Genomic DNA, 25,268 nt, shown 5'->3' with positions numbered 1-25,268 from the left:
AGTATTAACTGTATTCAGTAAATACAACTAAACTGACCCATGTAAAATTTCCTGAAAAGCTTTCATTTAAATTTGATTTTAGAAAGTAAATGTGATTGCCTGCTAACCATAGGTACACTTAGATGCTTGGACTTATTTTCAGTTGGCAGTGGTTCATAAACATTTGAACGTTTTGTTATAATCCAGTTTTTGCACCCCTGTATGTCAGTGAATGTTCGTCCTCCAAACACTTAACGACATGAATGTTTACTATTTAAAAGAATCCATGGGGGTGCCTGGGTGGCTCAGTCAGTTCAGCGTCTAACTCTTGATCTCAGCTTAGGTTTTGATCTCAGGGTCATGAGTTCAAGTCCTGCATTGGGCTCTACGCTAAGCATGGAGGCTACTTAAAAAAAAAAAAAAAGAATCCATGGTAAGTCCTTTTTATGAATTAAATCAACTTGTAACACTAAAAAGATTAATTTCTCTTTTAAGTTAAAATTTTGCTATTTTCTTACACGAGAATACATCTTTAATTGCTTTCTTATTTATGGCACTCTTTTTTCTTTTTCCTTTTTTTGACTTATACCACCTTTGTTTCTATTTTTATAAAATATCTTGATGAGTGATTGTAGAGCATTTTATAAATAGCTAAATCAAGCAAATATTTGAATTTTTAAAATGAAACCTTTTTTTCTTCAAATGAGTTCTTTGCCCCTTTCTCTTTTCTTTTTCTGGAAGCCCTTGAATGCAAGTATTATTACACTGGATGTTGTCACACAGGTCCCTTAACCTAGCCTCATTTTAATTTATTTTTTATTTTTTATTTTTGGCTTGGATGATTTCTACTACCCTGTCTTGCAAATTGTTGATCTGTTCTTCTGCATATTCTTATCTGCTGTTGATTCCCTCTAGTGTATTTGTCATTTCTGTTATTGTATCCTTCAGATCTGATTGGTTCTTTTTTATATTTTCTGTCTCTTTGTTGATGTTATCACTGGATCCATTCATTCTTCTCCCAAGTTCACTGAGCATCTTTATGACCGTTACCTTGAACTCTTTATGAGGTACATTACTTATCTCTGTTTCACTTAGTTGTTTTCTTAGGTTTTCTCATGTTCTTTCATTTGGAATGTACTCCTCTGTGTCCTCAGTTTGTCTGACTTTCCATGTTTGTTCCTAAAATGGTTCCTATCAACTTTTTCTCTCTTTCGAGTGGGCGTTGCTTTTGAACAATGTACGTTAGTTATGAAGTCAAGGAAGAAGAGAATGTTTCTGTAAGTGTTGTCTAGTCATTTTTCTTGGTGGAGCTGTGACAGGTGACACTGGGTAGGTGGCAAGTAACCCTGCTCTTTTCTTTCTAAATTCAGAACACAGGAGACAGGGAGATGGAGATAAACTTAGTAGCTTTATTACTAATACACACTAACAAATTGGAGGATATGATTTAGGTTATGTTAGCCACATTGGGCTTCCTCCCAAATTGGGCACTTCCCCACACAGTTGTAAATTGAGGAAACAAATGCTAGACACCCACCCCGGGGGCAGGGTGCTTACCACAGAGCTGAGAGCAGACCCAAATTCATGTTACTGTGGGCAGGCACATCTTTTCAAAGAGGAGATTCAGAAACACATAAGCACTGCTTAGCTCCTTCTCCCAAATTCACCTGTTAGGTAAGTCTCCTTTCCCGTCGGGAGGGAGAGAGAGATAAGTCCACATGTGAGAAGTGAAGATTCACCTATAATTTCCGACTGGATTTAAATTATTAATAAAGTCAATTGTGTCTTTTGTACATACCAACGAATGATGAGAGGTTAGGCAGAAGCATGCTAGATGGGAAAGAGAAATCTGTGTTGGGTTTCAAATTTTGCTATAAATAACCACACCATGGGTTCACTCATTGGTTGATTGATGTTGATAAACCAAATTTTCTTTGGAAAGAATAAATAATGCTTTCAGGAAGAATTTCCTCAGTTTCAGCTTGCTTGCTTCACCTAAAGATTTTCTCTTTCAAGTTCTCTGTCCTGTGGTTTAAAAAAGTTGTGCTTGGCGCGCCTGGGTGGCTCAGTCGGTTAAGCGGCCAACTTCGGCTCAGGTCATGATCTCGCGGTCTGTGAGTTCGAGCCCCGCATCGGGCTCTGTGCTGACAGCTCAGAGCCTGGAGCCTGTTTCAGATTCTGTGTCTCCCTCTCTCTGACCCTCCCCCATTCATGCTCTGTCTCTCTCTGTCTCAAAAGTAAATAAACATTAAAAAAAATTAAAGAAAAGTTGTGCTTAAATATTGACTGCTACTAAAAGAAGTTAACATAATTTCTGTTCCTTTATTTTCATTCATGACTTTAAAATTTGTAATTTAGTTAGAGAGCTACTATTGTGTACCTCATACCTAAGCATTACTGAACCACATGACAAAGTTTTATGTATTCATTTTCTCTGAGTTATACTTAAATACACGTATTTTTCCTGACTATGAGGAAGTAACTGGCATAGAACTCTAGGCTTGGTAAGACCACAAGTGTATTCCTGGTCTGCATCTAGTTGGTTTCATGACCTCAGGCAAAGTACACTCTCTCTGAGCCCTATTTGTCTATTACGCAAAACTCGGGATTTGACTAAATTAGTGACTTTTATACCTTCAAAATAATTTTTTTCAAAGAATAGAACGTTGTTTTTTGTTTTTTGCATTAAACTGTATTGTGTAAAACAGAGAGAAGTAGAGCTGTCTAACTACAGAAGAGATGGAGACTACGGCTGTGACTTCCTTGTCCCTCAATCCTGCAGTGTCCCCAACCGAACCTTAGATTTCTATGGGCCATATTTGAATGTTAACAGTTAATGAGAAAATCCTTCTAATTAAAAATCCTTTAAAAATGTTCTTTGAATTAAAATTTGCTGATATATAGTTTTTCTGTGTATAATTTTCTCACCCTCTTATATTTCTGATCAATGGAAAGGTATACATAAAAGTACACATGTGTTCTTATTCATGGACTTGAAAGCTATTTTCACCATCGAAACACAGTTTTTACTTAGATAAAAATATAAAGGTCACAGAGGTAAATATTTAGGAAAAAAGCTTTTGGGGAAAAGATGCAACATTACCTTGGTAGCTCCTTAAGTCATGTCATATAGAAAACGAGGTTTATATTTTATATCGTATTTATTAATGGTAATATAAAATTGTTTGAATAAAGCCTTCTCCCATCATCTGGTATTGAGTTATTAATTTTATAAGTCTGGTATAGTCATGTTGTCCCATTCATTTTATAAGGCCTGAATATAATGCTATTGTCAAAAAAGTGTTATGGTTCCTCAAAAACTTAAAAATAGATATTCATTAATTCCACTGCTGCATATTTACCCAAAGAAAATGAAAACACTAATTTGAAAAGTTGCATGCATCCCTATGTTTATGGAAACATTGTTTGCGATAACCAAAATAGGGAAGCAACCTAAGTGTCCATGGACATTTGAATGGATAAAGACAATGTGTAATATGTATACAATGAAATATAGCTCAGCTATCAAAAAGAATGAGATCTTGCCATTTGTGACAACATTGATAGACCTAGAGGGTATTATGCTAGGTGAAATAATTCGGAGAGAGACAAATAAATACTATCTTATTTCACTTACATGTGGAGTACAAAAAAAAACAAACAAAACAAGTGAACAAACAGAATCATAACTACAGAGGACAAATTGGTGGTTGCTAAAGGGGAGGTGGGTAGAGAGGTATGGGCAAAATAGGTGAAGGGGAGTAAGAGGTACAAATTCCAGTTATAAAGTAAATAAGTCACAGGAATGAAGAATACAGCATATGGAATATCCTCAATAATATTGTATTAATGTTGTATGGTGACAGAGGGTAACTACATGTATGGTAGCAAGCTTAGCATAGTGTATACAATTGTCCAATCTGAATTTGTATACTGAAAAACTAGTGTAACATTGTATGTCAACTATACTTCAATTATAAAAAAGGTATTAGGGAAAACAGTCTTTGAAAATATTGGGAAATATGTCAGCCAAAACATTTGTCCTCACACCTAAATTTGTAAAGACATTGGAATCTTTATCACCACAGTGTTGATTATGTCCTGTACACTATTTTGGAGCCTGTTTGGGGCATTCAGGGAGAGGCTACCTTGTCTAAGAAAGATCTAAATAAGAACATTCTAGACAGGAACAGTTGTAATATACAGTTGACCCTTGACCAACATGGTTTTGCACTGTGCGGGTCTACTTTACTTACACATGGATTATTTTTGGATACTGTACAGTACTGTAAGTGTATTTCCTCTTCCTTCCATTTTTCTTAATGTCATTTTTTGCCCTAGCTTATTCTACTGTACGAAACATGTATGAACCGGCTGTTTATGTTACCGGTAATGCTTCCAGTCAACAGTAGGCTATTAGTAATTAAGTTTTGGGGGATGAAAAATTATATACAGGTTTTTGACTGTACCCCACCCCTGTGTTATTCAAGGGTCACCTATAGTTTTAAATATTCGTACACATTTCATAAGTAAGTGGATAACCATAACTTTAATAAGTCAAGTGTTTCAAAACTTGGTCCTAATTTGGAGAAAGGAAACAAAGTTACAATTGAAAATTGTATATTGTTTTCCTTATCTCTAATGGAGAAAGTTATACATCAGAAGCTAACTTTGAAAACTGTTGTAACCCTCTATTTTTCCTTTCTTCAAAGAGATTTTCTGAAATCTTTGTGTGCATATGAAAATAAATAAGTGTTTTAGTCATAATACAGATAGCAAAATATTTTTACTCAATTTTTTGCCAGTAGAATTTCCACATGACAGTAAGACAGTCCCACGTTTTTCATTTTATATGTATTTAAGAGTCAGTCCTGAAAAATTAATAGCAAAAAGCATTCCTTCAAATTTTGTTTTTCTAAAAGTGAAAAAATGGAAAGCCCATTTTAAGGAACTATTCATTAAGGTAAAAAACTGATTAAACTTTCATAAATGGCAGTTTTTCTAATCATTTCCAAGTAATAATTCAGTATACAATATGATTCTTGTTTAAACTTTTTTGTACCAGTAAGACCAAACATCACGTTTCAGAGATTATACACATTCAATAGATCAATATTGATTGTGCTTTTTATCACATTCACTTAAATAGTATTATATATATATGTACATATATATATATATATACATATATATAATATGCACATATTATATGTATTAGTATAATACACATAATGTATTATATATATAATATACACACATTATATATATGTATACACACACACGTGTATATGTATACATATATATAATACATATGTATTATACATACATATACACGTGTATACATATACACGTGTGTGTGTGTGTGTGTGTGTGTGTGTATGTATCTGTTCTCCGTTATCTAAAACTAAAATAAAATAGGTAGGAATTTATTTTATTCATGTGATAGTTTTTCTATTTAAGCAATCCCTAACTTTGGTTTAATCTCTACAAGTATTATTTCAAGACCACATGTCGTAAGCTATATATAATTCTTACCATGTCTTGTTTACCTTACACATTCTAAATAATATTTGGCTTATTTCAGATGCAGCGGGAGTTGGAAAAAGAATAACCAGAGCACTAGAAGAAGGTATGTTGCCAAAATGTATGAAGTTATATATCATTGATTTCTGAACTAAACTATAAATAGTAAATGTCATCCCTTTCCATTGTTTGGATAATAGATACTACATTCACATTTTTTGTACATATCTAATAAAAAATGTAAAAGCATGAGCATAATGAAGAACACAATTCCTCCTCATTTAGTCCTCATGTTTCATAGCTCTTTTAAAATCTCCCACAAGTCTAGGGGCACCCAGGTGGCTCAGTCGGTTGGGCGACTGATTTCAGCTCAGGTGGGTTCAGGCCCCACAGAGGGCTCTGTGCTGAAAGCTCGGAGCCTGGAGCCTGCTTCAGATTCTGTGTCTCCCTCTCTCTGTGCCCCTGCCCGCTTGTGGTTTGTCTCTCTCTCAAAAATAAACGTTAAAGAAGTTTTTTCAATCTCCCTAAGTCTATATATCTGTTATTATTTCTGGCGATAATCTCCCTTCACTGGTGCCATCCCTGTGGAACTGTCAACCTGCACAAGTCTCAGAAAAGGTGTGCTTTATCAAATTGTTGTTTCTGCTAGTGATAGAAGACCCAAAAATCCAAAGTCGTCTTAGTAATGCTTGGTTAAGTAATTAGAGGTCATATAGATGTCACTTGACAGGTAACGGGTTTCAATCTTCACTCATTGACTTTGTCATTGCTTTTGCCCTCGGGTAAAACTTCAAATTCCTTAGCATGGAATGAAAACACCCAAATCAGTTTGCTTCTTGCCAGATGATTCAGCCTTGTCTCTCACTATTTGCCCTACTCTGCTGCTTTGCTCTAGCACCTTGTCAAACTAAACTACTCATAATTGCACAAGTGTTCTTCCTCACTTCTAGCTCTTTGTATGTGCTTCTTCCCTCTACCTAGCATACTTTTTCCTTGTCCTTCAGGTATCAGCTGACATATCACCTTCACCAAAGAGCAGACAATATTGACACAAAACTGGGATGTCCCTTCCGTATGTTCCAGTAGTGCTGTGTTTTATACCTGTCACTTACATCTGTTTACTTGGCTCTGTTTGGAAATGCCTGTTTGATTTTTCAGTTTATAGTTTATGATTGTTCAGGGTGGACTGTGTCCTCATCTTGTAATTTCACCTTGTAATGAAAAAACCAGAAACTCTGATATGTATCCACAATAGCAATTAATTCAGTGTGCAACCCTGAGCAAAATATATTTAATACTAATCTTGGGTTTCATATTGCAGTTGTACATAGGTATTTTTCATTTTTCTTAACATCATAAAGGCCCCAACTTTCTTTTTGTCTTTTTCTTTTTTTTTTCTTTTCTTCTTCTTTTTTTTTTTTTAATCACTTGTAGTTGAAAATTATTTTGGAGAAAGAAAATAATTCTTTCTTTTCCTTTTCAGCTGCTACCGAATTTGAATGAGGATCCTGTAGAAATCCTTTAGTATCTACTGATGATTCAATTCTAAATCAAGATCCAGTATGGAAAGCGTCACGAGAATATGTACAGATTTTGAACAAAAATTATACAATTTGAAAAATAAATAGAAAAAATTTACTGGATGCTTACAAAACATTTTCATTGCTTCCCAATTGAACACACTATACGGCAAAATCTTGATTAAAGGAAAAAGTTTTTGTTTCATATGTGTGTAATGAAAATCTTTATAATATTTTAAACTATGTTTCTTGGCATCTCATTAACTTTTAAGCACATTTTGTACGTGGAAACCAGCACTAGAGGGTTTTACATACATCAGACCGCTCCACTACCAGCGGTTTGAACAGCACCCAAACAACCAAGTTGTCATTAATACTTCAGTAGTGTTCATGGATGGCTTTTTGTATTTTCCAATTTTTATGACTATATGTGGGCCTAAAGATTTAGACATTATTTTGATGTATTCCTGCTGTGGCTATTGACAATGTTTGTACATATTACATTTTTTTTATAGTGCCATAAAACCTATCTATGATTTTAATTGTAAACACTGATTCGTAGCTCTTTCCACATGGAGAAATAAGATTTGCCAAAGGCTTTTCACCTTTTCTAGTTATTTATTTATTTATTTTTGATTTGCTTTTTAGAAACAAAGTTAGAGAAAATAAAAATTAGAGAAAAAAAAAAGAACTCCCCCCCCCGCCCCAAAGCCATTTGCAAGTAAATTGCTAATGGGATGCCTGATTCCTGTAGCACTTAAATCCTACAAGTCAGTACATTCCACATAACTACCATACAACCTTCACAATCAGAACATTAACTCTAATACACTGGATGCTTGAACAATGGGGTTAAGGGCTCTGACCCCACCCTCCACAGTCAAAAAGCCATGAACAACTTTTGACCCCCAAAGACTTAACCACTACTACTACCAATAATCTTTTGTATATGTATCATACTCTATTCTTAAAATAAAGCTACAGAAAAAAATACCATGAAGAAAATTATAAAAGAAAATACATTTCCAGTACTGAAAAAAATATCTGTGTGCAGTCAGTGCACCCATTAAAACTGTTTTGTCCAAGGGTTAAGTATAATTCTATCATTTATTCCTCATAATTCTTTTTTTTTTTTAACGTTTATTTATTTTTGAGACAGAGTGAGACAGAGCATGAACGGGGGAGGGGCAGAGAGAGAGGGAGACACAGAATCAGAAGCAGGCTCCAGGCTCTGAGCCATCAGCCCAGAGCCCGACGCGGGGCTCGAACTCACGGACCGTGAGATCGTGACCTGGGCTGAAGTCGGACGTCTAACCCACTGAGCCACCCAGGCGCCCCCTCATAATTCTTTTTAAGTTTGGTCACTTATCTGTAGTATACGTTATACCAAGGAAGGTCCTGTTCAGAGCCATGTATTGAATTCAGTTGTATGTCTTAGTCTCTTTCACTCTAGAACAGTTCCTTTGTCTTTCCTTGACTTTCATGACTTTTAACCTTTTGACGAGTAAATTCCAGTAATGTGGAATGTCTTTCAACGTGGATTTTTCTTAGGTTTCCTTATGGTAAAATTCAGACCATACATGTTTAGCAAGAGTATCACTACAACCTACTCTTTGCATCCTATCATGTGACCTACAATTTTGAATTGTCCCCATACTGGTGATGTTAATGTTGGCCACCGGAGGTAGTATCTGCCAGGTTTCTCGCCTGGAATGTTAACTTTCCACTTTCCAATTATTTAGTATTTTATGGGGAAGTACTTTGAGATACGTAAATATCTCCTTTCTCAGACACCCTGTGCCAGGCTACGTCTTCTGCAGATGATTTGCCCCCTGCAGGTTCTGAAAACCCACACTGGGCTATTCTTCCCCTGTGCAGATGCCTCCCTACCCTGTTGAGTCTGTGATACTTCATTATTCTATACCATTCACTTTTCAGGGATGCTCTCACTTGAGCTCCAACACGGTGCAGGGTGACCTTACCGCACGTAATGCCTTCCCATTCTAAGCTCCAACACCTCACTCTGGACCCCAACTCCATGCCTCTGTTTCTAGGACTGGGAACTAAAGTGTTGGGGATGAGAAAGAAGAAAGGAAGGAAGGGCTCCACAGGTCTTTTATAATCAACTTGGCAAGCTCTCCAAAGCTGTTTCTCATTGGAATTGCATCGAATCGGTCAACAGTTTGTAAGGAAAGACATTTCTTATACTGATTTTTCCAAACACCTAGTCTTTTAATTGTCTAAGCTTATTCCCCACAATATATTGTTTCTTACTCGAGTGTTTTATCTGCAGATTCCTTTGTATTTGGTACATGCAGCGACATATAATCTATAAATAGTGGCATTTTTGTTTCCAATTCCTAGAGCTTTCATTTTTTTTTTGTTTCCTACTATAAGAATGATGTTGAGTAAATGTGAGGATAGTGAGTGTTCATGTCTTCTTGAAATTGCAACATGTAAAAGTAGTTTCCTATAACTATGTAGATAGTGGGGTTTTTAAAAGTTTATGTCTTATTAGTCTCTTAGTTTGCTCTTGCCGTTTACAACAGATCACCATCAACACAGCGCCTTAAAGCCACACACATTTATCTCACATTTTTATGGGCCAGAAGCTAAGCAATGGCTTAGCTGGGTCCTTTGTTCAGGTTCTCACAAGGCTGTAGCCAAGGTGTCTGCTAGACTACGCTTCCCCATTTGGGTGCTTCAATGGGGAAGAATCTGCTTCCAAGCCCATTGAGTTTGTTTTTAAGAGAATTTCCTTGTGACTGTATGACTGGACTCATTTCCACAGCTCTTTGCTAGTTGGAGGCTAGTTGGAGGCTTAGGTCCTAAGCGTTCCCAGACACTTGTCTTAGTCCTTTTGGCTGCTCTAACAAAATGCCATAGGATTATGAAAAAGTAAGTTTTATTTCCACCCTTCTGGAGGCTGGGAAGTACAAAATTAAGGCACTGGCAGATTCAGTGTACAGTGACGGCCTGCTTCCTGGTTCATGGACTCTGGTCTTCCTGCTTGGCGCAGGGCCAAGGGAGCTCTCACAGCCCTCCTTCATAAGGGCACTAATCCCATTCAGGAGGGCTCCACCTTCGTGACTTCATCATTTCCCAAATCCCCCACTTCTAAATACTATCACGATGAACATTAAGAGTTAACACATGTATTCGGGTGAGTGGGGACACAAATATTCAGCCTAGAGCAAGGCTGTTCCTTGTTCTTGGCCACGTAGACTTCCTCAATACAGCCACTTAGTTTAGGAGGCCAGCAAGGAGAATGTCACTTCAGAGAAGGCTCAGTCCTCCTTGGAGGGTGTTCACGTGATTAGATCAGGTTTGCCTAGCATAATCCTCTTTTGACTGACTCTGAATTAACTGAATTATGTCTGCAACCTTCCTTTACATTTGCCATATTCTAAATTTTTTTTCAACGTTTTTTATTTATTTTTGGGACAGAGAGAGACAGAGCATGAACGTGGGAGGGGCAGAGAGAGAGGGAGACACAGAATCGGAAACAGGCTCCAGGCTCCAAGCCATCAGCCCAGAGCCTGACGCTGGGCTCGAACTCACGGACTGCGAGATCGTGACCTGGCTGAAGTCGAACGCTTAACCGACTGCGCCACCCAGGCGCCCCTACATTTGCCATATTCTAATAGCTAGAGTCAAGTCACAGATCTTAAGAGAAAAGAATTATAAAGAAAAGGTGACAACACTAAAGGACAGATATTATGGGGTCACTTAGGGTCTTTGTGCTACAAGTATATTAAGCAAGTTCCCTTATAATACTAGTTTTCTAAGTTCTGTCATGAATGAATATGGAATGTTAAAAGACGTTTACTTCACATCTATTGAGATAATTATTTTTAACTGTTTATTTTTAAGAGAGACCAAGGAAGCCAGCAGGGCAGGGGCAGAGAGAGAGGGAGAAAGGAACTGAAGCAAGCTCTGCACTGACAGTGGTGAACCTAATGCGAACAACACGTGGGGCTTAAACTCATATACTGTGAGATCATGACCTGAGCCTAAGTTGGATGCTTAACCGACTGAGCTACTCAGGCACCCTGAGATAAGTTTTTAAAATATTTGTGAATGGGGGGAGAGGCCAAGATGGCGGAACAGCATGGAAGTTTTGTGTGTGTCTCCCATCCATGAAATACAACCAGGCCAACACGAAACCATCCTACACACCTAGAACACTGATTGGAGGACTAACACAACAGTCTGCACAACCCAAACCACAGAATTCAGTAGGAATTTACCCCAAAAGAAAGAGCATGAATAAACGACAGCCAGGGATTTAACCAACACAGGTACAAGCAAGATGTCTGAACCAGAATTTAAATTCACGATAATAAGAATATTAGCTGGGGTCGAAAATAGATTAGAATCCCTTTCTGCAGAGATAAAAGAAGTAAAAAATAGCTAGAATGAAATTAAAAATACTATAACTGAGCTGCAATCACGGATGGATTCAGTGGTGGCAAGGATGGACAAGGCAGAACAGAGAATCCGCGATATAGAGGACAAAATTATAAAGAATAACGAAGCAGAAAAAAAAGAGGGAGCTTAAGGCAAAAGAGCACAATTTAATCAGAGAAACCAGTGACTCATTAAAAAGGAACAACATCAGAATCATAGGGGTCCCAGAAGTGGAAGAGAGAGATATAGGGGTATTAGGTTTATGTGCGCAAATCATAGCGGAAAACATTTACGAAACCTGGGGAAAGACACAGACATCAAAATCCAGGAAGCATAGAGGACCCCCATTAGATTCAACAAAACCGACCATCAACAAGGCTTATCATAGTCAAATTCACAAAATACTCAGGCTAGGTGAGAATCATGAAAGCAGCAAGGGAAAAAAAAATGTTCCCTGACCTGAAAGGGAAGACATATCAGGTTTGCAGCAGACCTATCCACAGAAACTTGGCAGGCCATAAAGCAGTGGCGGGATATATTCAGGGTGCTGAATCAGAAAAATATGCAGGGGGACCTGGGTGGCTCAGTCGGTTAGGCATCCGATTTCAGCTCTGGTCGTGATCTCGTGGTCTGTGAGTCCGAGCCCCGTGAAGGGATCTGTGCTGACAGCTCAGAGCCTGGAGCCTGCTTCGGATTCTGTGTCTCCCTCTCTCTCTGCCCCTCCTCTGCTCATGCTCTGTCTCTGTCTCTCTCTCTCTCTCTCTGCAAAAATAAACATTAAACAAATAAAATAAAAAAATAAATGCAGCCAAGAATTCTTTATCCAACAAGGCTGTCACTCAAAATAGGAGAGAGAAAAAGTTTCCCAGACAAACAAAAATTAAAGGAATTTGTGACCACTAAACCAGCCCTGCAAGAAATTTTAAGGGGGACTTTCTGAGGGAAGAAAAGTTGAAAAAATATATACATACATACATACATATATATGCATATATATATATATATATATATATCAAAAGCAACAAAGATTAGAAAGGAGCAGAGAACACCACAGAAACTCCAAGTGTACAAGCATCATAATGGCAATAAATTAATATCTTTCAGTACTCACTCTAAATGTCAGTGGCCTCAATGCTCCAATCAAAAAGCATGGGGTAACAGAATGGATAAGAAAACAAGGTCCATCTATATGCTCTTTACAGGAGACCTAGTTTAGACCTAAAGACACCTTCAGATTGAAAATAAGGGGATGAAGAACCATTTATCATGCTAATGGTCAACCAAAGAAAGCTAGAGTAGCCATACTTATATCAGACAATCTAGACTTTAAAATAAAGACTGTATCAAGAGATGCAGAAGGGCATTATGTCATAATCAAGGTGTCTATCCACCAAGAAGACCTAACAATTGTAAACATTTATGCGCCAAATGTGACAGCACCCAAGTGTGTAAATCCATTAATCACAAACATAAAAAAACTCATCGATAGTAATACCATAATAGTAGGAAACTTCAACAGCCCACTCACAGCAATGGACAGGTCATCTAATAAAAAAAAAAATCAACAAGGGAACAATGGCTTTGAATGACACACTGGACCAGATGGACTTAACAGATATATTCAGAACATTTCATCCTAAACAAGCAGAATATACTTTCTTCTCCAGTGCACATGGAACATTCTCCAGAATAGACCATATACTGGGACATAAATCAGTCCTAAGTAAGTACAAAAAGATTGAGATCATATCGTGCATATTTTCAGACCACAACATTATGAAACTCGAAATCAACCACAAGAAAATATTGGGAAAGGTAACACATACTTGGAGACTGAAGAACATCCTACTAAAGAATGAATGAGCCAACCAAGCAGTTAAAGAGGAAATTGAAAAGTATATGGAAGTCAATGAAAGGGATAACACCACAACCCAAAGCCATTGGGACACAACAAAGGTGGTTATAAGAGGAAAATATATAGCAATCCAGGCCTTCCTAAAGAAGGAAGAAAGATCTTAGATACACAACCTAACCTTACGCCTTAAGGAGCGGGAAAAAGAACAGCAAATAAAACCCCAAACCAGCAGAAGACAGGAAATACTAAAGATTACAGCAGAAATTAATGCTATCAAAACAAACAAACAAACAAACAAACAAAAAACAGAAAAATACCAGTAGAACAGATCAATCAAGCCAGAATCTGGTGCCTTGAAAGAATTAACAAAATTGATAAACCACTAGCAAGTCTGGTCAAAAAAGAAAAAAAGGAAAGGGTCAAAATAAATAAAATCAAGAATGAAAGAGGAGAGATCACAACCAACACAGCAGAAATAAAAACAATAACAAGAGAATAGTATGAGCAATTATATGCCAATGAAATGGGCAATCTGGAAGAAATGGACAAATTCCTAGAAACATATACACTACCAACACTGAAACAGGAAGAAATAGAAAATTTGAACAGACCAATAACCTGTAAGGAAATTGAATTAGTAATCACAAATCTGCCAAAAAACAAGAGTCCAGGGCCAGATGGCTTTCCAGGGGGATATTCTACCAAACATTTAAGGAAGAGTTAGCACCTATTCTCTTGAAACTGTTCCAAAACATAGAAATGGAAGGAAAACTTGCAAACTCTTTCTATGAAGCCAGCACTACCTTGATTCCAAAACCAGTCAGAGACCCCCACTACAAAGGAGAACTATAGACAACGTTCCCTGAGGAACATGGATGCAAAAATTCTCAACAAGATATTAGCTAACTGGATCCAACAATACATGAAAAGTATTACTCACCACGACCAAGCGGGATTTATACCTGGGATGCGGGGCTGGTTCCATATCTGCAAAACAATTAATGTGATTCATCACATCAACAAAAGAAAGGGCAAGAACCATATGACCCTCTCAATAGATGCAGAGAAAGCATTTGAAAAAATACAGCATCCTTTCTTGATAAAAACCCTCAAGAAAGGAGGGAGAGAAGGAGCCTACCTCGAGATCATAAAAGCCATATATTAACAACCCAATGCTAATATCATCCTCAGTGGGGAAAAATGGGAGTTTCCCCTCTAAGGTCGGAACAAGAGAGGGATGTCCGCTCTCGCCACTGTTACTCAACATAGTATTGGGAGTCTTAGCCTCTGCAATCAGACAACACAAAGAAATAAAAGGTATCCAAAACAGCCGGGAGGAGGTCAAACTTTCCCTCTTCGCAGATGATACGATACTCTATATGGAAAACCCCAAAGATGCCACCAAAAAACTGCTAGAATGGATTCCTGAATTCGGCAAAGTTGCAGGATATGAAATCAATGCACAGAAATCGGTTGCATTCCTATACACCAACAATGAAGCAACAGAAAGAGAAATCAAGGAATCGGTCCCACTTACAGTTGCACAAAAAGCCACAAAATACCTAGGAATACATCTAACCAAATAGGTGAAAAATGTATATACTGAAAACCATAGAAAGCTTATGAAAGAAATTGAAGAAGACACAAAAAAAAATGGAAAAAAAAAGATTCCATGCTCCCGGATATGAAGAACAAATATTGTTAAAATGTCGATACCACCCAAAGCCATCTACATATTCAATGCAATCCCTATCAAAGTAACACCAGCATTCTTCACAGAGCTAGAACATATAATCCTAAAATGTGTATGGAACCAGAAAAGGCCTCGAAGAGCCAAAGAAATCTTGAAAAAGAAAACTAAAGCAGGAGGCATCACAATCCCAGACTTCAACCTATACTACAAAGCTGTAATCATCAAGACAATATGGTACCGGCACTTGAACAGACAGTCAGAACAATGGAACAGAATAGAGAACCCAGACATGGACCCACAAACGTATGGCCAACTAATCTTTCACAGAGCAGGGAAGAATATCTAGTGGCATAAAGACAGTCTCTTGAGCAAGTGGTGCTGGGAAACTGGACAGCGACATACAGAAGAATGAACCTGGACCACTTTCTTACACCTTTCTTACACAAAAATAAACTCAAAATGGATGGAAGACCTCAATGCAAGACAGGAAGCCATCAAAATCCTCAAGGAGAAAGCAGGCAAAAACCTCTTTGATCTTGGTCGCAGCAAATTCTTATTCAATACGTCCCTGGAGGCAAGGGAAACAAAAGCAAAAATGAACTAATGGGACCTCATCAGACAAAAAGGCTTCTGCACAGAGAAGGAAACAATCAGCAAAACGAAAAGGCAACTGACAGAATGGGAGAAGGTATTTGCAAATGACATATCAGATAAAGGGTTAGTATCCAAAATCTGCAAAGAAATTGTCAAACTCAACCACCCAAACAACAAATAATCCAGTGAAGAAATGGGCAAAAGACATGAATAGACACTTCTCCAAAGAAGACATCCAGATGGCCAACTGACACATGAAAAAATGCTCCACATCACTCATCATCAGGGAAATAAAGATCAAAACCACACTGAGCTACCCCCTTATGCCTGTCAGAATGGCTCACATGAACAACTCAGGCAACAACAGATGTTGGAGAGGATGTGGAGGAGGATCTCTTTTGCACTGTTGGAGGCAATGCAAGCTTGTGCAGCCACTCTGGAAAACAGTATGGAGTTTCCTCAAAAAACTAAAAATAGAACTACCCTACGACCCAGCAATTGCACTACTAAGCATTTATCCACGAGATACAGGTGTGCTGTTTCGACGGGACACATGCACCCCATGTCTATAGCAGCACTATCAACAATAGCCAAAGTATGCTAAGGAGCCCAAATGTCCATCGATCGATGAATGGATAAAGATGTGGTATCTAGATACAATGGAATATTACTCGGCAATCAAAAAGAATGAAATCTTGCCATTTGCAACTACATGGATGGAACTGGAGGGTATTATGCTAAGTGAAATTAGTCAGTCATAGAATGACAAAAATCATATGACTTCACTCGTATGAGGACTGTAAGAGACAAAACAGATGAACATAAGGGAAAGGAAACAAACATAATATAAAAACAGGGAGGGGGACAAAACAGAAGAGACTCACAAATATGGAGAACAAACTGAGGGTTGCTGGAGGGGTAGTGGGAGGGGGGATGGGCTAAATGGGCAAGGGCACTAAGGAATCTACTCCTGAAATCATTGTTTCACTCTATGCTAACTAATTGGGATGTAAATTCTGAAAAATAAAAAAATAAATTTAAAAAGTAAAAATAAAAAAATAAAAGAAAGTATTTGTTAATGTGTGGAATTACATTATTTGCTCATGTTAAACCAACTTTGCATTTCTCAGATTAACTGAATATAGTTGTGATTTCATTCATTTTTTTTTCTTTTCATGATTTTATTTTTTTATGTTTATTTTTGAGAGAGAGAGAGACCGAGTGTGAGCAGGGGAGGGGCAGAGAGAGAGGGAAACACGGAATTTGAAGCAGGCTCCAGGCTCTGAGCTGTCAGCACAGAGCCTGACGCAGAGCTCAAACTCATGAACTTCGATATCATGACCTGAGCTGAAGTGGTCAACCAAGTGAGCCACCCAGGTGCCTCTAGTTTATTTTATTTGGGAGAAAGAGAGAGAGAGAGAGAGAGAGAGAGAGAGAGAGAGCACACAAGAGTGGAGGGGGGCAAAGGGAGAGAGAGAGAGAGAATCTTAAGCAAGCTCCAGTCTCAATGCGGAGCCAGACGCAGGGCTCAATCCCATAACCCTGGACTCCTGACCTGAGCAGAAATCAAGAGTCGTATGCTTAAGCCACTGAGACACCCAGGCACCCCTCAGGGCCTACATTTTCATTTGGCACTGGGCCCCACAAATTTATCACTGCAAAGTTCCCACCAGGGCACGTCCCCCCTCCCCCCACCCCACCCAACCTCCTCCCACAAGACCCTCCCCTCGACCCCACCGCACACTAGTCTCCCTCAGAATGAAATCCAACCTCCTCTCTGGGCCCACAGACCCCACCAATCTGGTCCTCAAATCTTTGCTGCCCTCGCCGCCCTCGTCCACTCGGCTCCAGTCACAGTCTCCACCTTTCCGTCTCATTGTCCTCCCACTGGCTGCTCCTTGGCCTGGAATGTGGCTGCCTGCTCAGAGGGGCCCTCCTGGCCCTCCAGCTACAGCGGCTGTCCCCTGCCCAGGTCTTCTGCTCCCCAGCACTCACAGCGGAAGCTAGCAGTCTCCTTGTTTACCTGTTCGTGGTCTGTCTCCTCCACCCACACCCTGGCGCTCAGAGTGTCAATAGAACAGGGTCATCTTAAGCCTGCCAGCCTCAGTCAGCGGTCACCGGTCACAGTGGAGCCCCACCCCCTAGAACAAAGCCTGGCCCCGAGCAGACACTCCCTAAACAACTGGTGTCTGAAGACACACCTTGCCTGAGAAGTGATGACAAGTACCATCTAGTGTGGGGTGGCAGGCCCGGCCAGTGCGAGCCCATACATGGCAGGGTGTTCTCCCCTGATCCCAGCCCCAGAGAACCCGCACCCCCCACTCCCCGCACTCCCCATCTGGATCCGCACTGCCACTGAGATCAGCACAGGGTGTCTGGCAGTGCCAGCCCCTCCCACCAGGCTCCCCCATCCTCCAGGGGGACAATGTGCAAAGGGCCACTTCAGCACGGAGCTTCAGCTCCATCTCTAGCCCACAGGCCTGAGGTGGGAGAGGGGAGGGGAGGGTGGGCCCCAGCCCTCTTCTGTCCTCTTGGAGCCTGCTCCAGCACAGGGCCAGGAGGGTGACAGATTCAAGCTGTAGTGCGGAGAGGCTTTGTTCCAGGAGCTGAGCCTTGCGGCCTGGGGGAGATGCCCTTGCACAGCGAGTGGATGAGACACATCAATGCACAGGGTCAGCGTGCTGGGGCAGAGGACAGTCCCTGTGTACCCAGGCAGCAGGAGTGGAGTGGCGCTCGCCCATGTGTACAGGGCACAGTTGTGAAGTGCAGCCATGCACTCAAGAGGCTAAAGTGCCTGTAGGGTGAAGGGAGAGAGAGGAGCAGACCAGGCGGGGTCTGGGCCAAGCTGGAGGGCAGAGGCCTGGGCTCAGAGTCGGCTCCCATCCTGCCTGGAACCCTCCGCCGCAAAACCAGGCACAAAGAACTCGCTCAAATACTGTTTCCCAAAACCTGAGCTGATAACCCGAGATGTGACCATCCACCCAGTCTCCCAGGCCAGGAGCCCGGCAGTCATCCTGAATCTGGCTTCTCGTTGACCTCGAGCTCCCCATCGCCAGGCACATCTCTTCGATGCCCAGGTACTTGTCATCCCACCCGGCCCCCTGTGCCACTGTCCCATGCTGCCTGCGCCACCATCCCCGCTCACCTGGACAACAGCAGGAGCCTTGCCAGGGAAGGGGCTCCTGGCTTCAGCCCCAGGAGCCAAGCAAAAGCCACATCTGATGTTGTCCCTCTCAGCTTGGAACACCTGCTCCCAGGATAAAGTCCAAATCCTCTAGGAGGCTCCAAGTTTCTGTGTAATCTTTCACTCCCTGCCCAGGTAGGCTCAGCTGAACTGCAATTCCCCCAGACTGACGAAGGACTGAGCTCCCTCACCCCTGGCCTGCACATCAGGGCTCCTCACCCTAAACTGTACAGTGCTGACCAACTCTCCTGGGGCCCCAGGACAGACCCTGATACAAAGGAGGTGCTGACAACAGCCCCCCCTCCGCCCCCAAATCCACATACCTGCACCTGCAGTCAGTGCTGCTGGGCTCTCACAACTGGTCGGGGGTTGTAAAAAGTCTAGTCCTGCCTGGGCAAGGCACACCCCGATGAGGTGGCTCATGTACAGGAACTCGACAGGTCCCCCACAATGGGAGGGAAGTGGTGGAGAGCGGAGACATGGGGAAGGGCTCCAGCCTTCAAAGCGCTCTGAGCAGGACGGCTGATGGTCCGGAGGAGACCGGCAAGGAAGGAGGGGAAACAGGAAGGGATCTCAGTTCACCTCTGGGTGCTCAGTTCACCCCTGGTTCACCCCATCAGTGCCTGGCACCATGCCCGGCTGCTGCTGGCTCAAAGGATGGGCTGGGGGGCGCCTGGGTGGCGCAGTCGGTTAAGCGTCCGACTTCAACCAGGTCACGATCTCACGGTCCGTGAGTTCGAGCCCCGCGTCAGGCTCTGGGCTGATGGCTCGGAGCCTGGAGCCTGTTTCCGATTCTGTGTCTCCCTCTCTCTCTGCCCCTCCCCCGTTCATGCTCTGTCTCTCTCTGTCCCAAAATAAATTAAAAATGTTGAAAAAAAAAAATTAAAAAAAAAAAAAAAAAAAAAAAAAGGATGGGCTGGGACCCTTGCTCTGCCCCCCGCCCCCAACTCTGGAATCCTACTCTCTTGGAGCCAGAAAAGCGGGGGCTGGTAATGCCGCCTCACGGGGATCTGGGGAAGTGACCAGGCTGCTCCTGGCCCAGATCCTACAGCTCCGGCTCTCTGGGAGCCCGATCAAGGTATTCCACCTCCTTCAGGAGAGGTGGCCTGGAGCAGGTGCGCCTGGGGAGCCTCCGTGTAGCTGGAACAATGAGCCCTTTCTCTTTTCCCTTCCCAATGCACCTCTGCCCACCCCTGCCTTCGAGGGTCCGTGGTGCCCTCGGCTCAGGACCCGACTGTCTCCACCGGGGGACACTCAAGAAGCCCTCACCAAATGGCACAGGGCACCATGCAGGGCTGTAGACACCGGGCCCCTGCTCCTTCATATGGAGCCGCGAGTCTGTTCTTGCTCCTCTGATTAGTCTTTTCCCTCTGCTAGATCCCGAGAGCATTCCAGAAAAGGGCCGCAAGTGCCCAAATGTCCCACTGAGTGTGAGAAAGAAGAGAAAGGAACAGCAGTGACCAGACCATCACCACAAGGGGACAGAGTCATTCAGGAGTCAAGTGGCCAGGGTCCAGGCCTTAGCAATGCCACTAAGCTTGCCGGGAGAGCCTGAGCACCAGGTGAAGTGCTCCATCTTGTCTCACCATCACGTGACCATTTCACAGAGGGGGAAACTGAGGTTTTCAGAGGGGACAGGACTCGCACCAGGTCAGGCAGCAGCGAGCTGTGGAGAGGTCCTGGCTCAGCAGAGACCACGTGCATGCCACTGCAGCTCACCAATGCTCAAGACCTCCCCGTTCTTGCCAGACCTCAGTTTCCCCCACTGACCATCAGGGGCACAGACTGGATCTTCCAGCTTCTGGCTGACTTGAGTGTTCCAGGTTCTAGAAGGCCCACATTCTAGGTCTGCTGCTCCATCTTCCTCCTCTGAGTTCCGTGATCCCGCTTCTCTGGTCTGGATCATGGGGTTCTACTTTCCAGGTGCTGTGTTCTGATGCCTGGTCCCCATGTTCGCCTCTCAGAAAGGTCTGCAGCCCAGGCAGTTTCTCCAGCCCACATGCTTCATTTTCATTCCCTGTATTCTCTCCCAGCCCCCAGCAGTCGGGGCCCACAGGTCACCACCTGAAGCTCCAGTTCCGTCGGCCTTCAGGGCTGCTTTAGGGCATGAAAATAGCTGGGGAGGCCTGTCCCAGGCCCCAGGTCACTGGGCTGAAGGGGATACTGGAGATCATACTCACAGCTGGGCAGGAACACTCTTCCCCACTCTTCCCTGTGTCTCCAGGACCACGTTTCTGACCACCCCCAGCCCTGCTGGCTTCTGCCCCCACGAGTCCGCACGGCGACAGCCCCCAAGATGGCACTTCCCGAGGACAGAGACCTTGGGTCATTTTTCTTTGGGGTCAGAGCCTGGTACTTCCTTAGTGGGTGTCTGTTAAACACTTGCAGAATGAATTAACCAGGTGTGCCCAGAGTCCCAGCAGGATTACACACTGTCACAGCCTCAAAGACAAGAGTTCACATATGACAGAGATGCTCACGCTGTGTGTGCGTGCAGGTGATGTGCACAAAACACGTGCTCAAAAACACAGACACGTCACATCCTCAAGTTAGCAGATCTGTGCCCCTGGCACCTAGCCTGGGCCCTGGCACTTGGCTGAATAATAGCTGATCGAATGAATGGGTGCTCTGTACTAGGTATATGGGGGAGATGGAGATCGAATCCTCACCCAGGATCAAGGCTCAGCTGTGATTCCAAAGACCATTTCCACGAGGTCGAACTTGACTACATTGTAGGAAGACCCCCTGGAAAGGCACTTCGGGGCCGGAGTCAGTAAGGAAGGCAGTCAACAGTGCTACACACCCACCTGGGCACCCAGATGGAGGTGAAGCAAATAGCCTTAGGGCCACCTCTGGCTGGGAGGGGCAGAGGGCAGCCTGGGGTGGGGTGGCTTTCCAGGTGGAGGTGGGAAGGCGAGGGCCCTGAGGCCTAACCCACACGACAGAAAGGACAGCAGAGGTTTGAATGGAATTCTGGGTGTGCTACATCCCAGTAGTCCCAGGTCTGGACTCTCTCTGACCCCAATCCCGAGAAAGAGAGACACATAGGCTAAGCTGTCTGCCCCAGGCACGCCTGTTCTGGGGGATGGGCCCGGGGCCAGGGTCCCTCTGGAAGCCACTGACACTTGGTGACCCCAGAGTCTCATGAATGGGGAGCTGGCTGTTCTCAGGGCACCTTTTCTTAGACCTCTCTCCTTTACATGGTAACTTCATTTTTCTGGCTATAAAGGTTTCACCTACAACCTAGGAAATGTGAAAATCACAGCGAAAGAAGGGTAATATCACCCACCATCCCTGGCCTAACATTTGGGCCTAAGTTCTCACAGGCTTTTTTTCCCGTGCACCTTCTTGCTAGAATGAGCTATCGATGTGGATTTCCTGCCAGCTTTTGGACAGCAAGCCTTTTCTCTAAGGAGCTTTGTCCTCCACATGGGAAGACCTAGTGCAGACCTGAGCCCTGGGGACTTTGCTCTCCTGGGCTTCTTCCCATCCCCCTCAGACCTGACCTGGATCCTGCAGACAAATGTTCCAGCCGGGGACCGGAGTGGGGGAGGGGTACGGCCACATAGCCCTGGGCTCTCCTCTTACAAGCCACAAAGGGACTACCAACCACTCCCCAGGGTGCTCTGGGTCAGTCCCAAGCACCTCGGGCCTTCAATGTTTCCTCTGTGAAATGGACGTGTTTGGCTAGCTCCCCAGCGTGGTCTCCTCTCTGGGCTGCAGGGACAGTTGCCTGAACTGGGCTGCGCCTTACAGCTGTTTTCCCTGTCCACTCCACTGGCATCTCAGACCAGGCCCTCAAGGTTCTCAGCATCTTGTGGAGCAGCCAGATGGAAATCCTGTCAGGGTGGGTCAGCCTGGCCCTTGGGGTTGGAGTCAGGCAGGGCTTCCTGGTGGGGTCTTAAAGGATGATCCAGCACCTGCCAGGAGAGGAGGGGAAGGCCACTGCAGACAGAGGGATAGCAACTGCAAAAGCCCAGCGGCGGGGCGGGGCGGGGCGGGGCGGGGCGGGGGTGGCGGAGGTGTGTGTGGGGGAAGCCAGCACCTGGATTCTAGTCTGGATGGGGTGCTGGTGCATTTCACCCTCCCCACATGCCAGTGCCTGGAGGCAGACCACAGAGTCTGTTACATCCCCCACTGGTGGCTGTAGGACCACTGCCCCTACTCAGGTATGGCCCTGAACTTCCGTGACAGCAATAATATGCCAGGCCCCACAGCAGTCCTGGACACCCCTGAGAGGGGGTTTGCCTGGGGGCCCTTTGGGGCCAGGCTCTGTGGTTTAATGGCTCTGACAGAGGTCATCCCGCACACACAGAATGCCCCTGCCCCATTCCCTGGACCTCTCCGCCTTGGTGGAGGAGCCTCACACCCTCTGCTCTAGTCCTTATGGCAGGTATAACCTTGGACCCGTCATCCACACCCTGTGGGCCTTGGCTCAAAGACTGGAGACTGATCTGGGCTGTTCCAAGGTCCAGATGGGACCAGAGCTGGCTCTGCCTGAACTGACCACAGGGGTTCCCAAACACCTACTATGTGCCAGAGCCCTCAACACTGCCTCTTTGTTTCTCTCTCCTGCCAGCCCGGAGGCAGGATCTCTTCCCACCACCACCCCTTACAGACACAGAAGGCCCCTGGATGCAGGTTTTCTGACCCTGGGATGTGGGCATAGGTGAAAATGTAGAGCCACACCTCCAAGCCACAGCTAGAACCAACTGAGATAATGTGTTACTGCTTCAGAAACTGTAGAGTGCAGACTCATTTATTTTTTTTTCACACAATGGGCAAGGCTCCGTTCTGCAGGACCCCTCCCAGCTGTGTGACCCTACTAAGTCACCTGTCTAGGGCTCAGTTTCCATTGAACGAAATAAGGATTACATCAGCACCCCCTCCCAGGGCTCCTGAGATACTGAAATGAAATCAAGCAAGAAAGCACCAGCCCCTCACTCCCATCCAAGCCATAAATGAGTTTGGACCATTAATATTCACGGTCCTCAGAGATGGCCCGGAACGCACCTTCTCCATCTTTTGCCTAAACCGGCCAATCTGCACTGCTTCTGGAAGTGGCCCTCACCTGTCACACGACCCAGCACCATTCATTAAGCAGTTAAGAAACAGTCATCAAATGCCTTTTGCATGTTAGGCAACGTGCCGGCCCCCAGAGAGTGCCTGTGTGCCCAGCCTAGAAGCCCCACGTGTCATGGGCAGCCCTCCCTTGTTCCGCCTTCCCCGGCCACCATCGCTCACCCACCATGATTCCCCCAGGCTGTGTGCCAGGCCCGGGTTAGCAAGAGTGGGGCCACGATCGACCTGTCCAGAGTATTAAATAAGCTCTGTGGGGTCTGTGGCCAGCTGCGACCTGTTTCCAGAAGGGAACAGCAGCAGCAGGTGCCTAGATAAAGGCAAATTGGGGCGTGGGGGGTCAGTGTGGGGTGGTGTGTGCAGAGCTGGGTTAGGGTAGCAGGGGGCAGAGGCTGAGAACACAAGCGGGGGCAGGGTCATACGGATCTGGGTTAAGGGCAAGGGAGTCTCTTAAAGCAGCCTGAACTCCACTGGGCCGGGCAGTGGTTCTGGGAGTCTGCAAGCCTCTGTATCCCCAGGACAACATTTTAAAATCTGGGTTTCCAGCCCCCTCTCCCGTAGTGGGACTCTGACTCAGCGGGGTGTGGCAGGGCCTAGGAAGTCTGTATTTTCCCCAAGCCACACAGGTGAGGCTACATGGGGCTTCCATAGACAGAGCCCAGGACTATGGGGAAGAAAGGAGTGGCAATCAGGGCCACAAGGAGGGTGGCCTGGAGGCCAGGACACCAGTGACGTGGTTGTCTTGGGCGTCCAGGCTTCAGAGACCGTTCCCTTTTGAGTGACTGAGGCGCCTATCCAAGGGGCCCCATCGGGCTATGGGGGTCCTTTAGGCTGGATACAATCCCAGCCCCACCACTTCCCGGCCCTGTGCCCCGGGCCCCAGGCACACTCAAACTGCCAAAAGGGGAGAATAATAGTACCTGCTTCAAGGGAAGTTAGCAGGCATAGCTGAGATGATGCCGACAAAGTGCTTGGCCCAGCGCCGAGCACATAGTAAGTGCTCGATAAATAGCAGCAAATTATTATGACTCAGAGGTTGAGCCTGGGAAGTCATCCTTTATGGGCCCCAGTCAACCAGAATCCTGGAGTCTGCCTCTGGCCACCCTCCCTTGCTCAGACCCCCATCTGGGCTGCTGCTTCTGGGAAGTTCCCAGCCTGCTAGGAGAGGGCAACTGGAGGGCAGACCCCGAGGAGGCCCCAGCGTCAGAGCAAGCTCTGGTCTCCTGCCTTGGCCCTCACCCTGCCCCTCCCAGGGGATTCCTCCTTCAGCAGGAGCCAAAGTCTAGAGCCAAACAGGCTCTAAATTCGTAAAGCAATGGAGTAATTAGGGTGTGTGAATGATTGTTTCCAACTTTATTTTTCTAGATAAAACAAAAATAAGTGGGCCAACAGGGGAATTTCCACATGGGGCGGTGCAAGAAAAAGTATTTT

The 25,268-nt window shown here is 44.2% G+C and overlaps 1 protein-coding gene across 1 annotated transcript in view; it reads left to right on the top strand.

Moving 5' to 3' along the window:
* LOC131495891 (ankyrin repeat domain-containing protein 26-like) overlaps window positions 1–7,678 on the top strand; it is a 45,642-nt gene extending 37,964 nt beyond the window's left edge. Inside the window, exons 9-10 of the mRNA XM_058701061.1 lie at window positions 5,564–5,608; window positions 6,986–7,678. The gene's annotated coding sequence lies outside the window, so the exon portion shown is untranslated. The remainder of the gene's footprint in view (window positions 1–5,563; window positions 5,609–6,985) is intronic.
* The last annotated feature ends 17,590 nt before the right edge of the window (window positions 7,679–25,268 follow it).

Source organism: Neofelis nebulosa, chromosome 15 (genome assembly GCF_028018385.1).
Source record: "Neofelis nebulosa isolate mNeoNeb1 chromosome 15, mNeoNeb1.pri, whole genome shotgun sequence".
Lineage (NCBI taxonomy): Eukaryota > Metazoa > Chordata > Mammalia > Carnivora > Felidae > Neofelis > Neofelis nebulosa.
The sequence above is the reverse complement of the archived record's forward strand: the minus strand, read 5'-3'. Positions and strand labels throughout refer to the sequence as shown.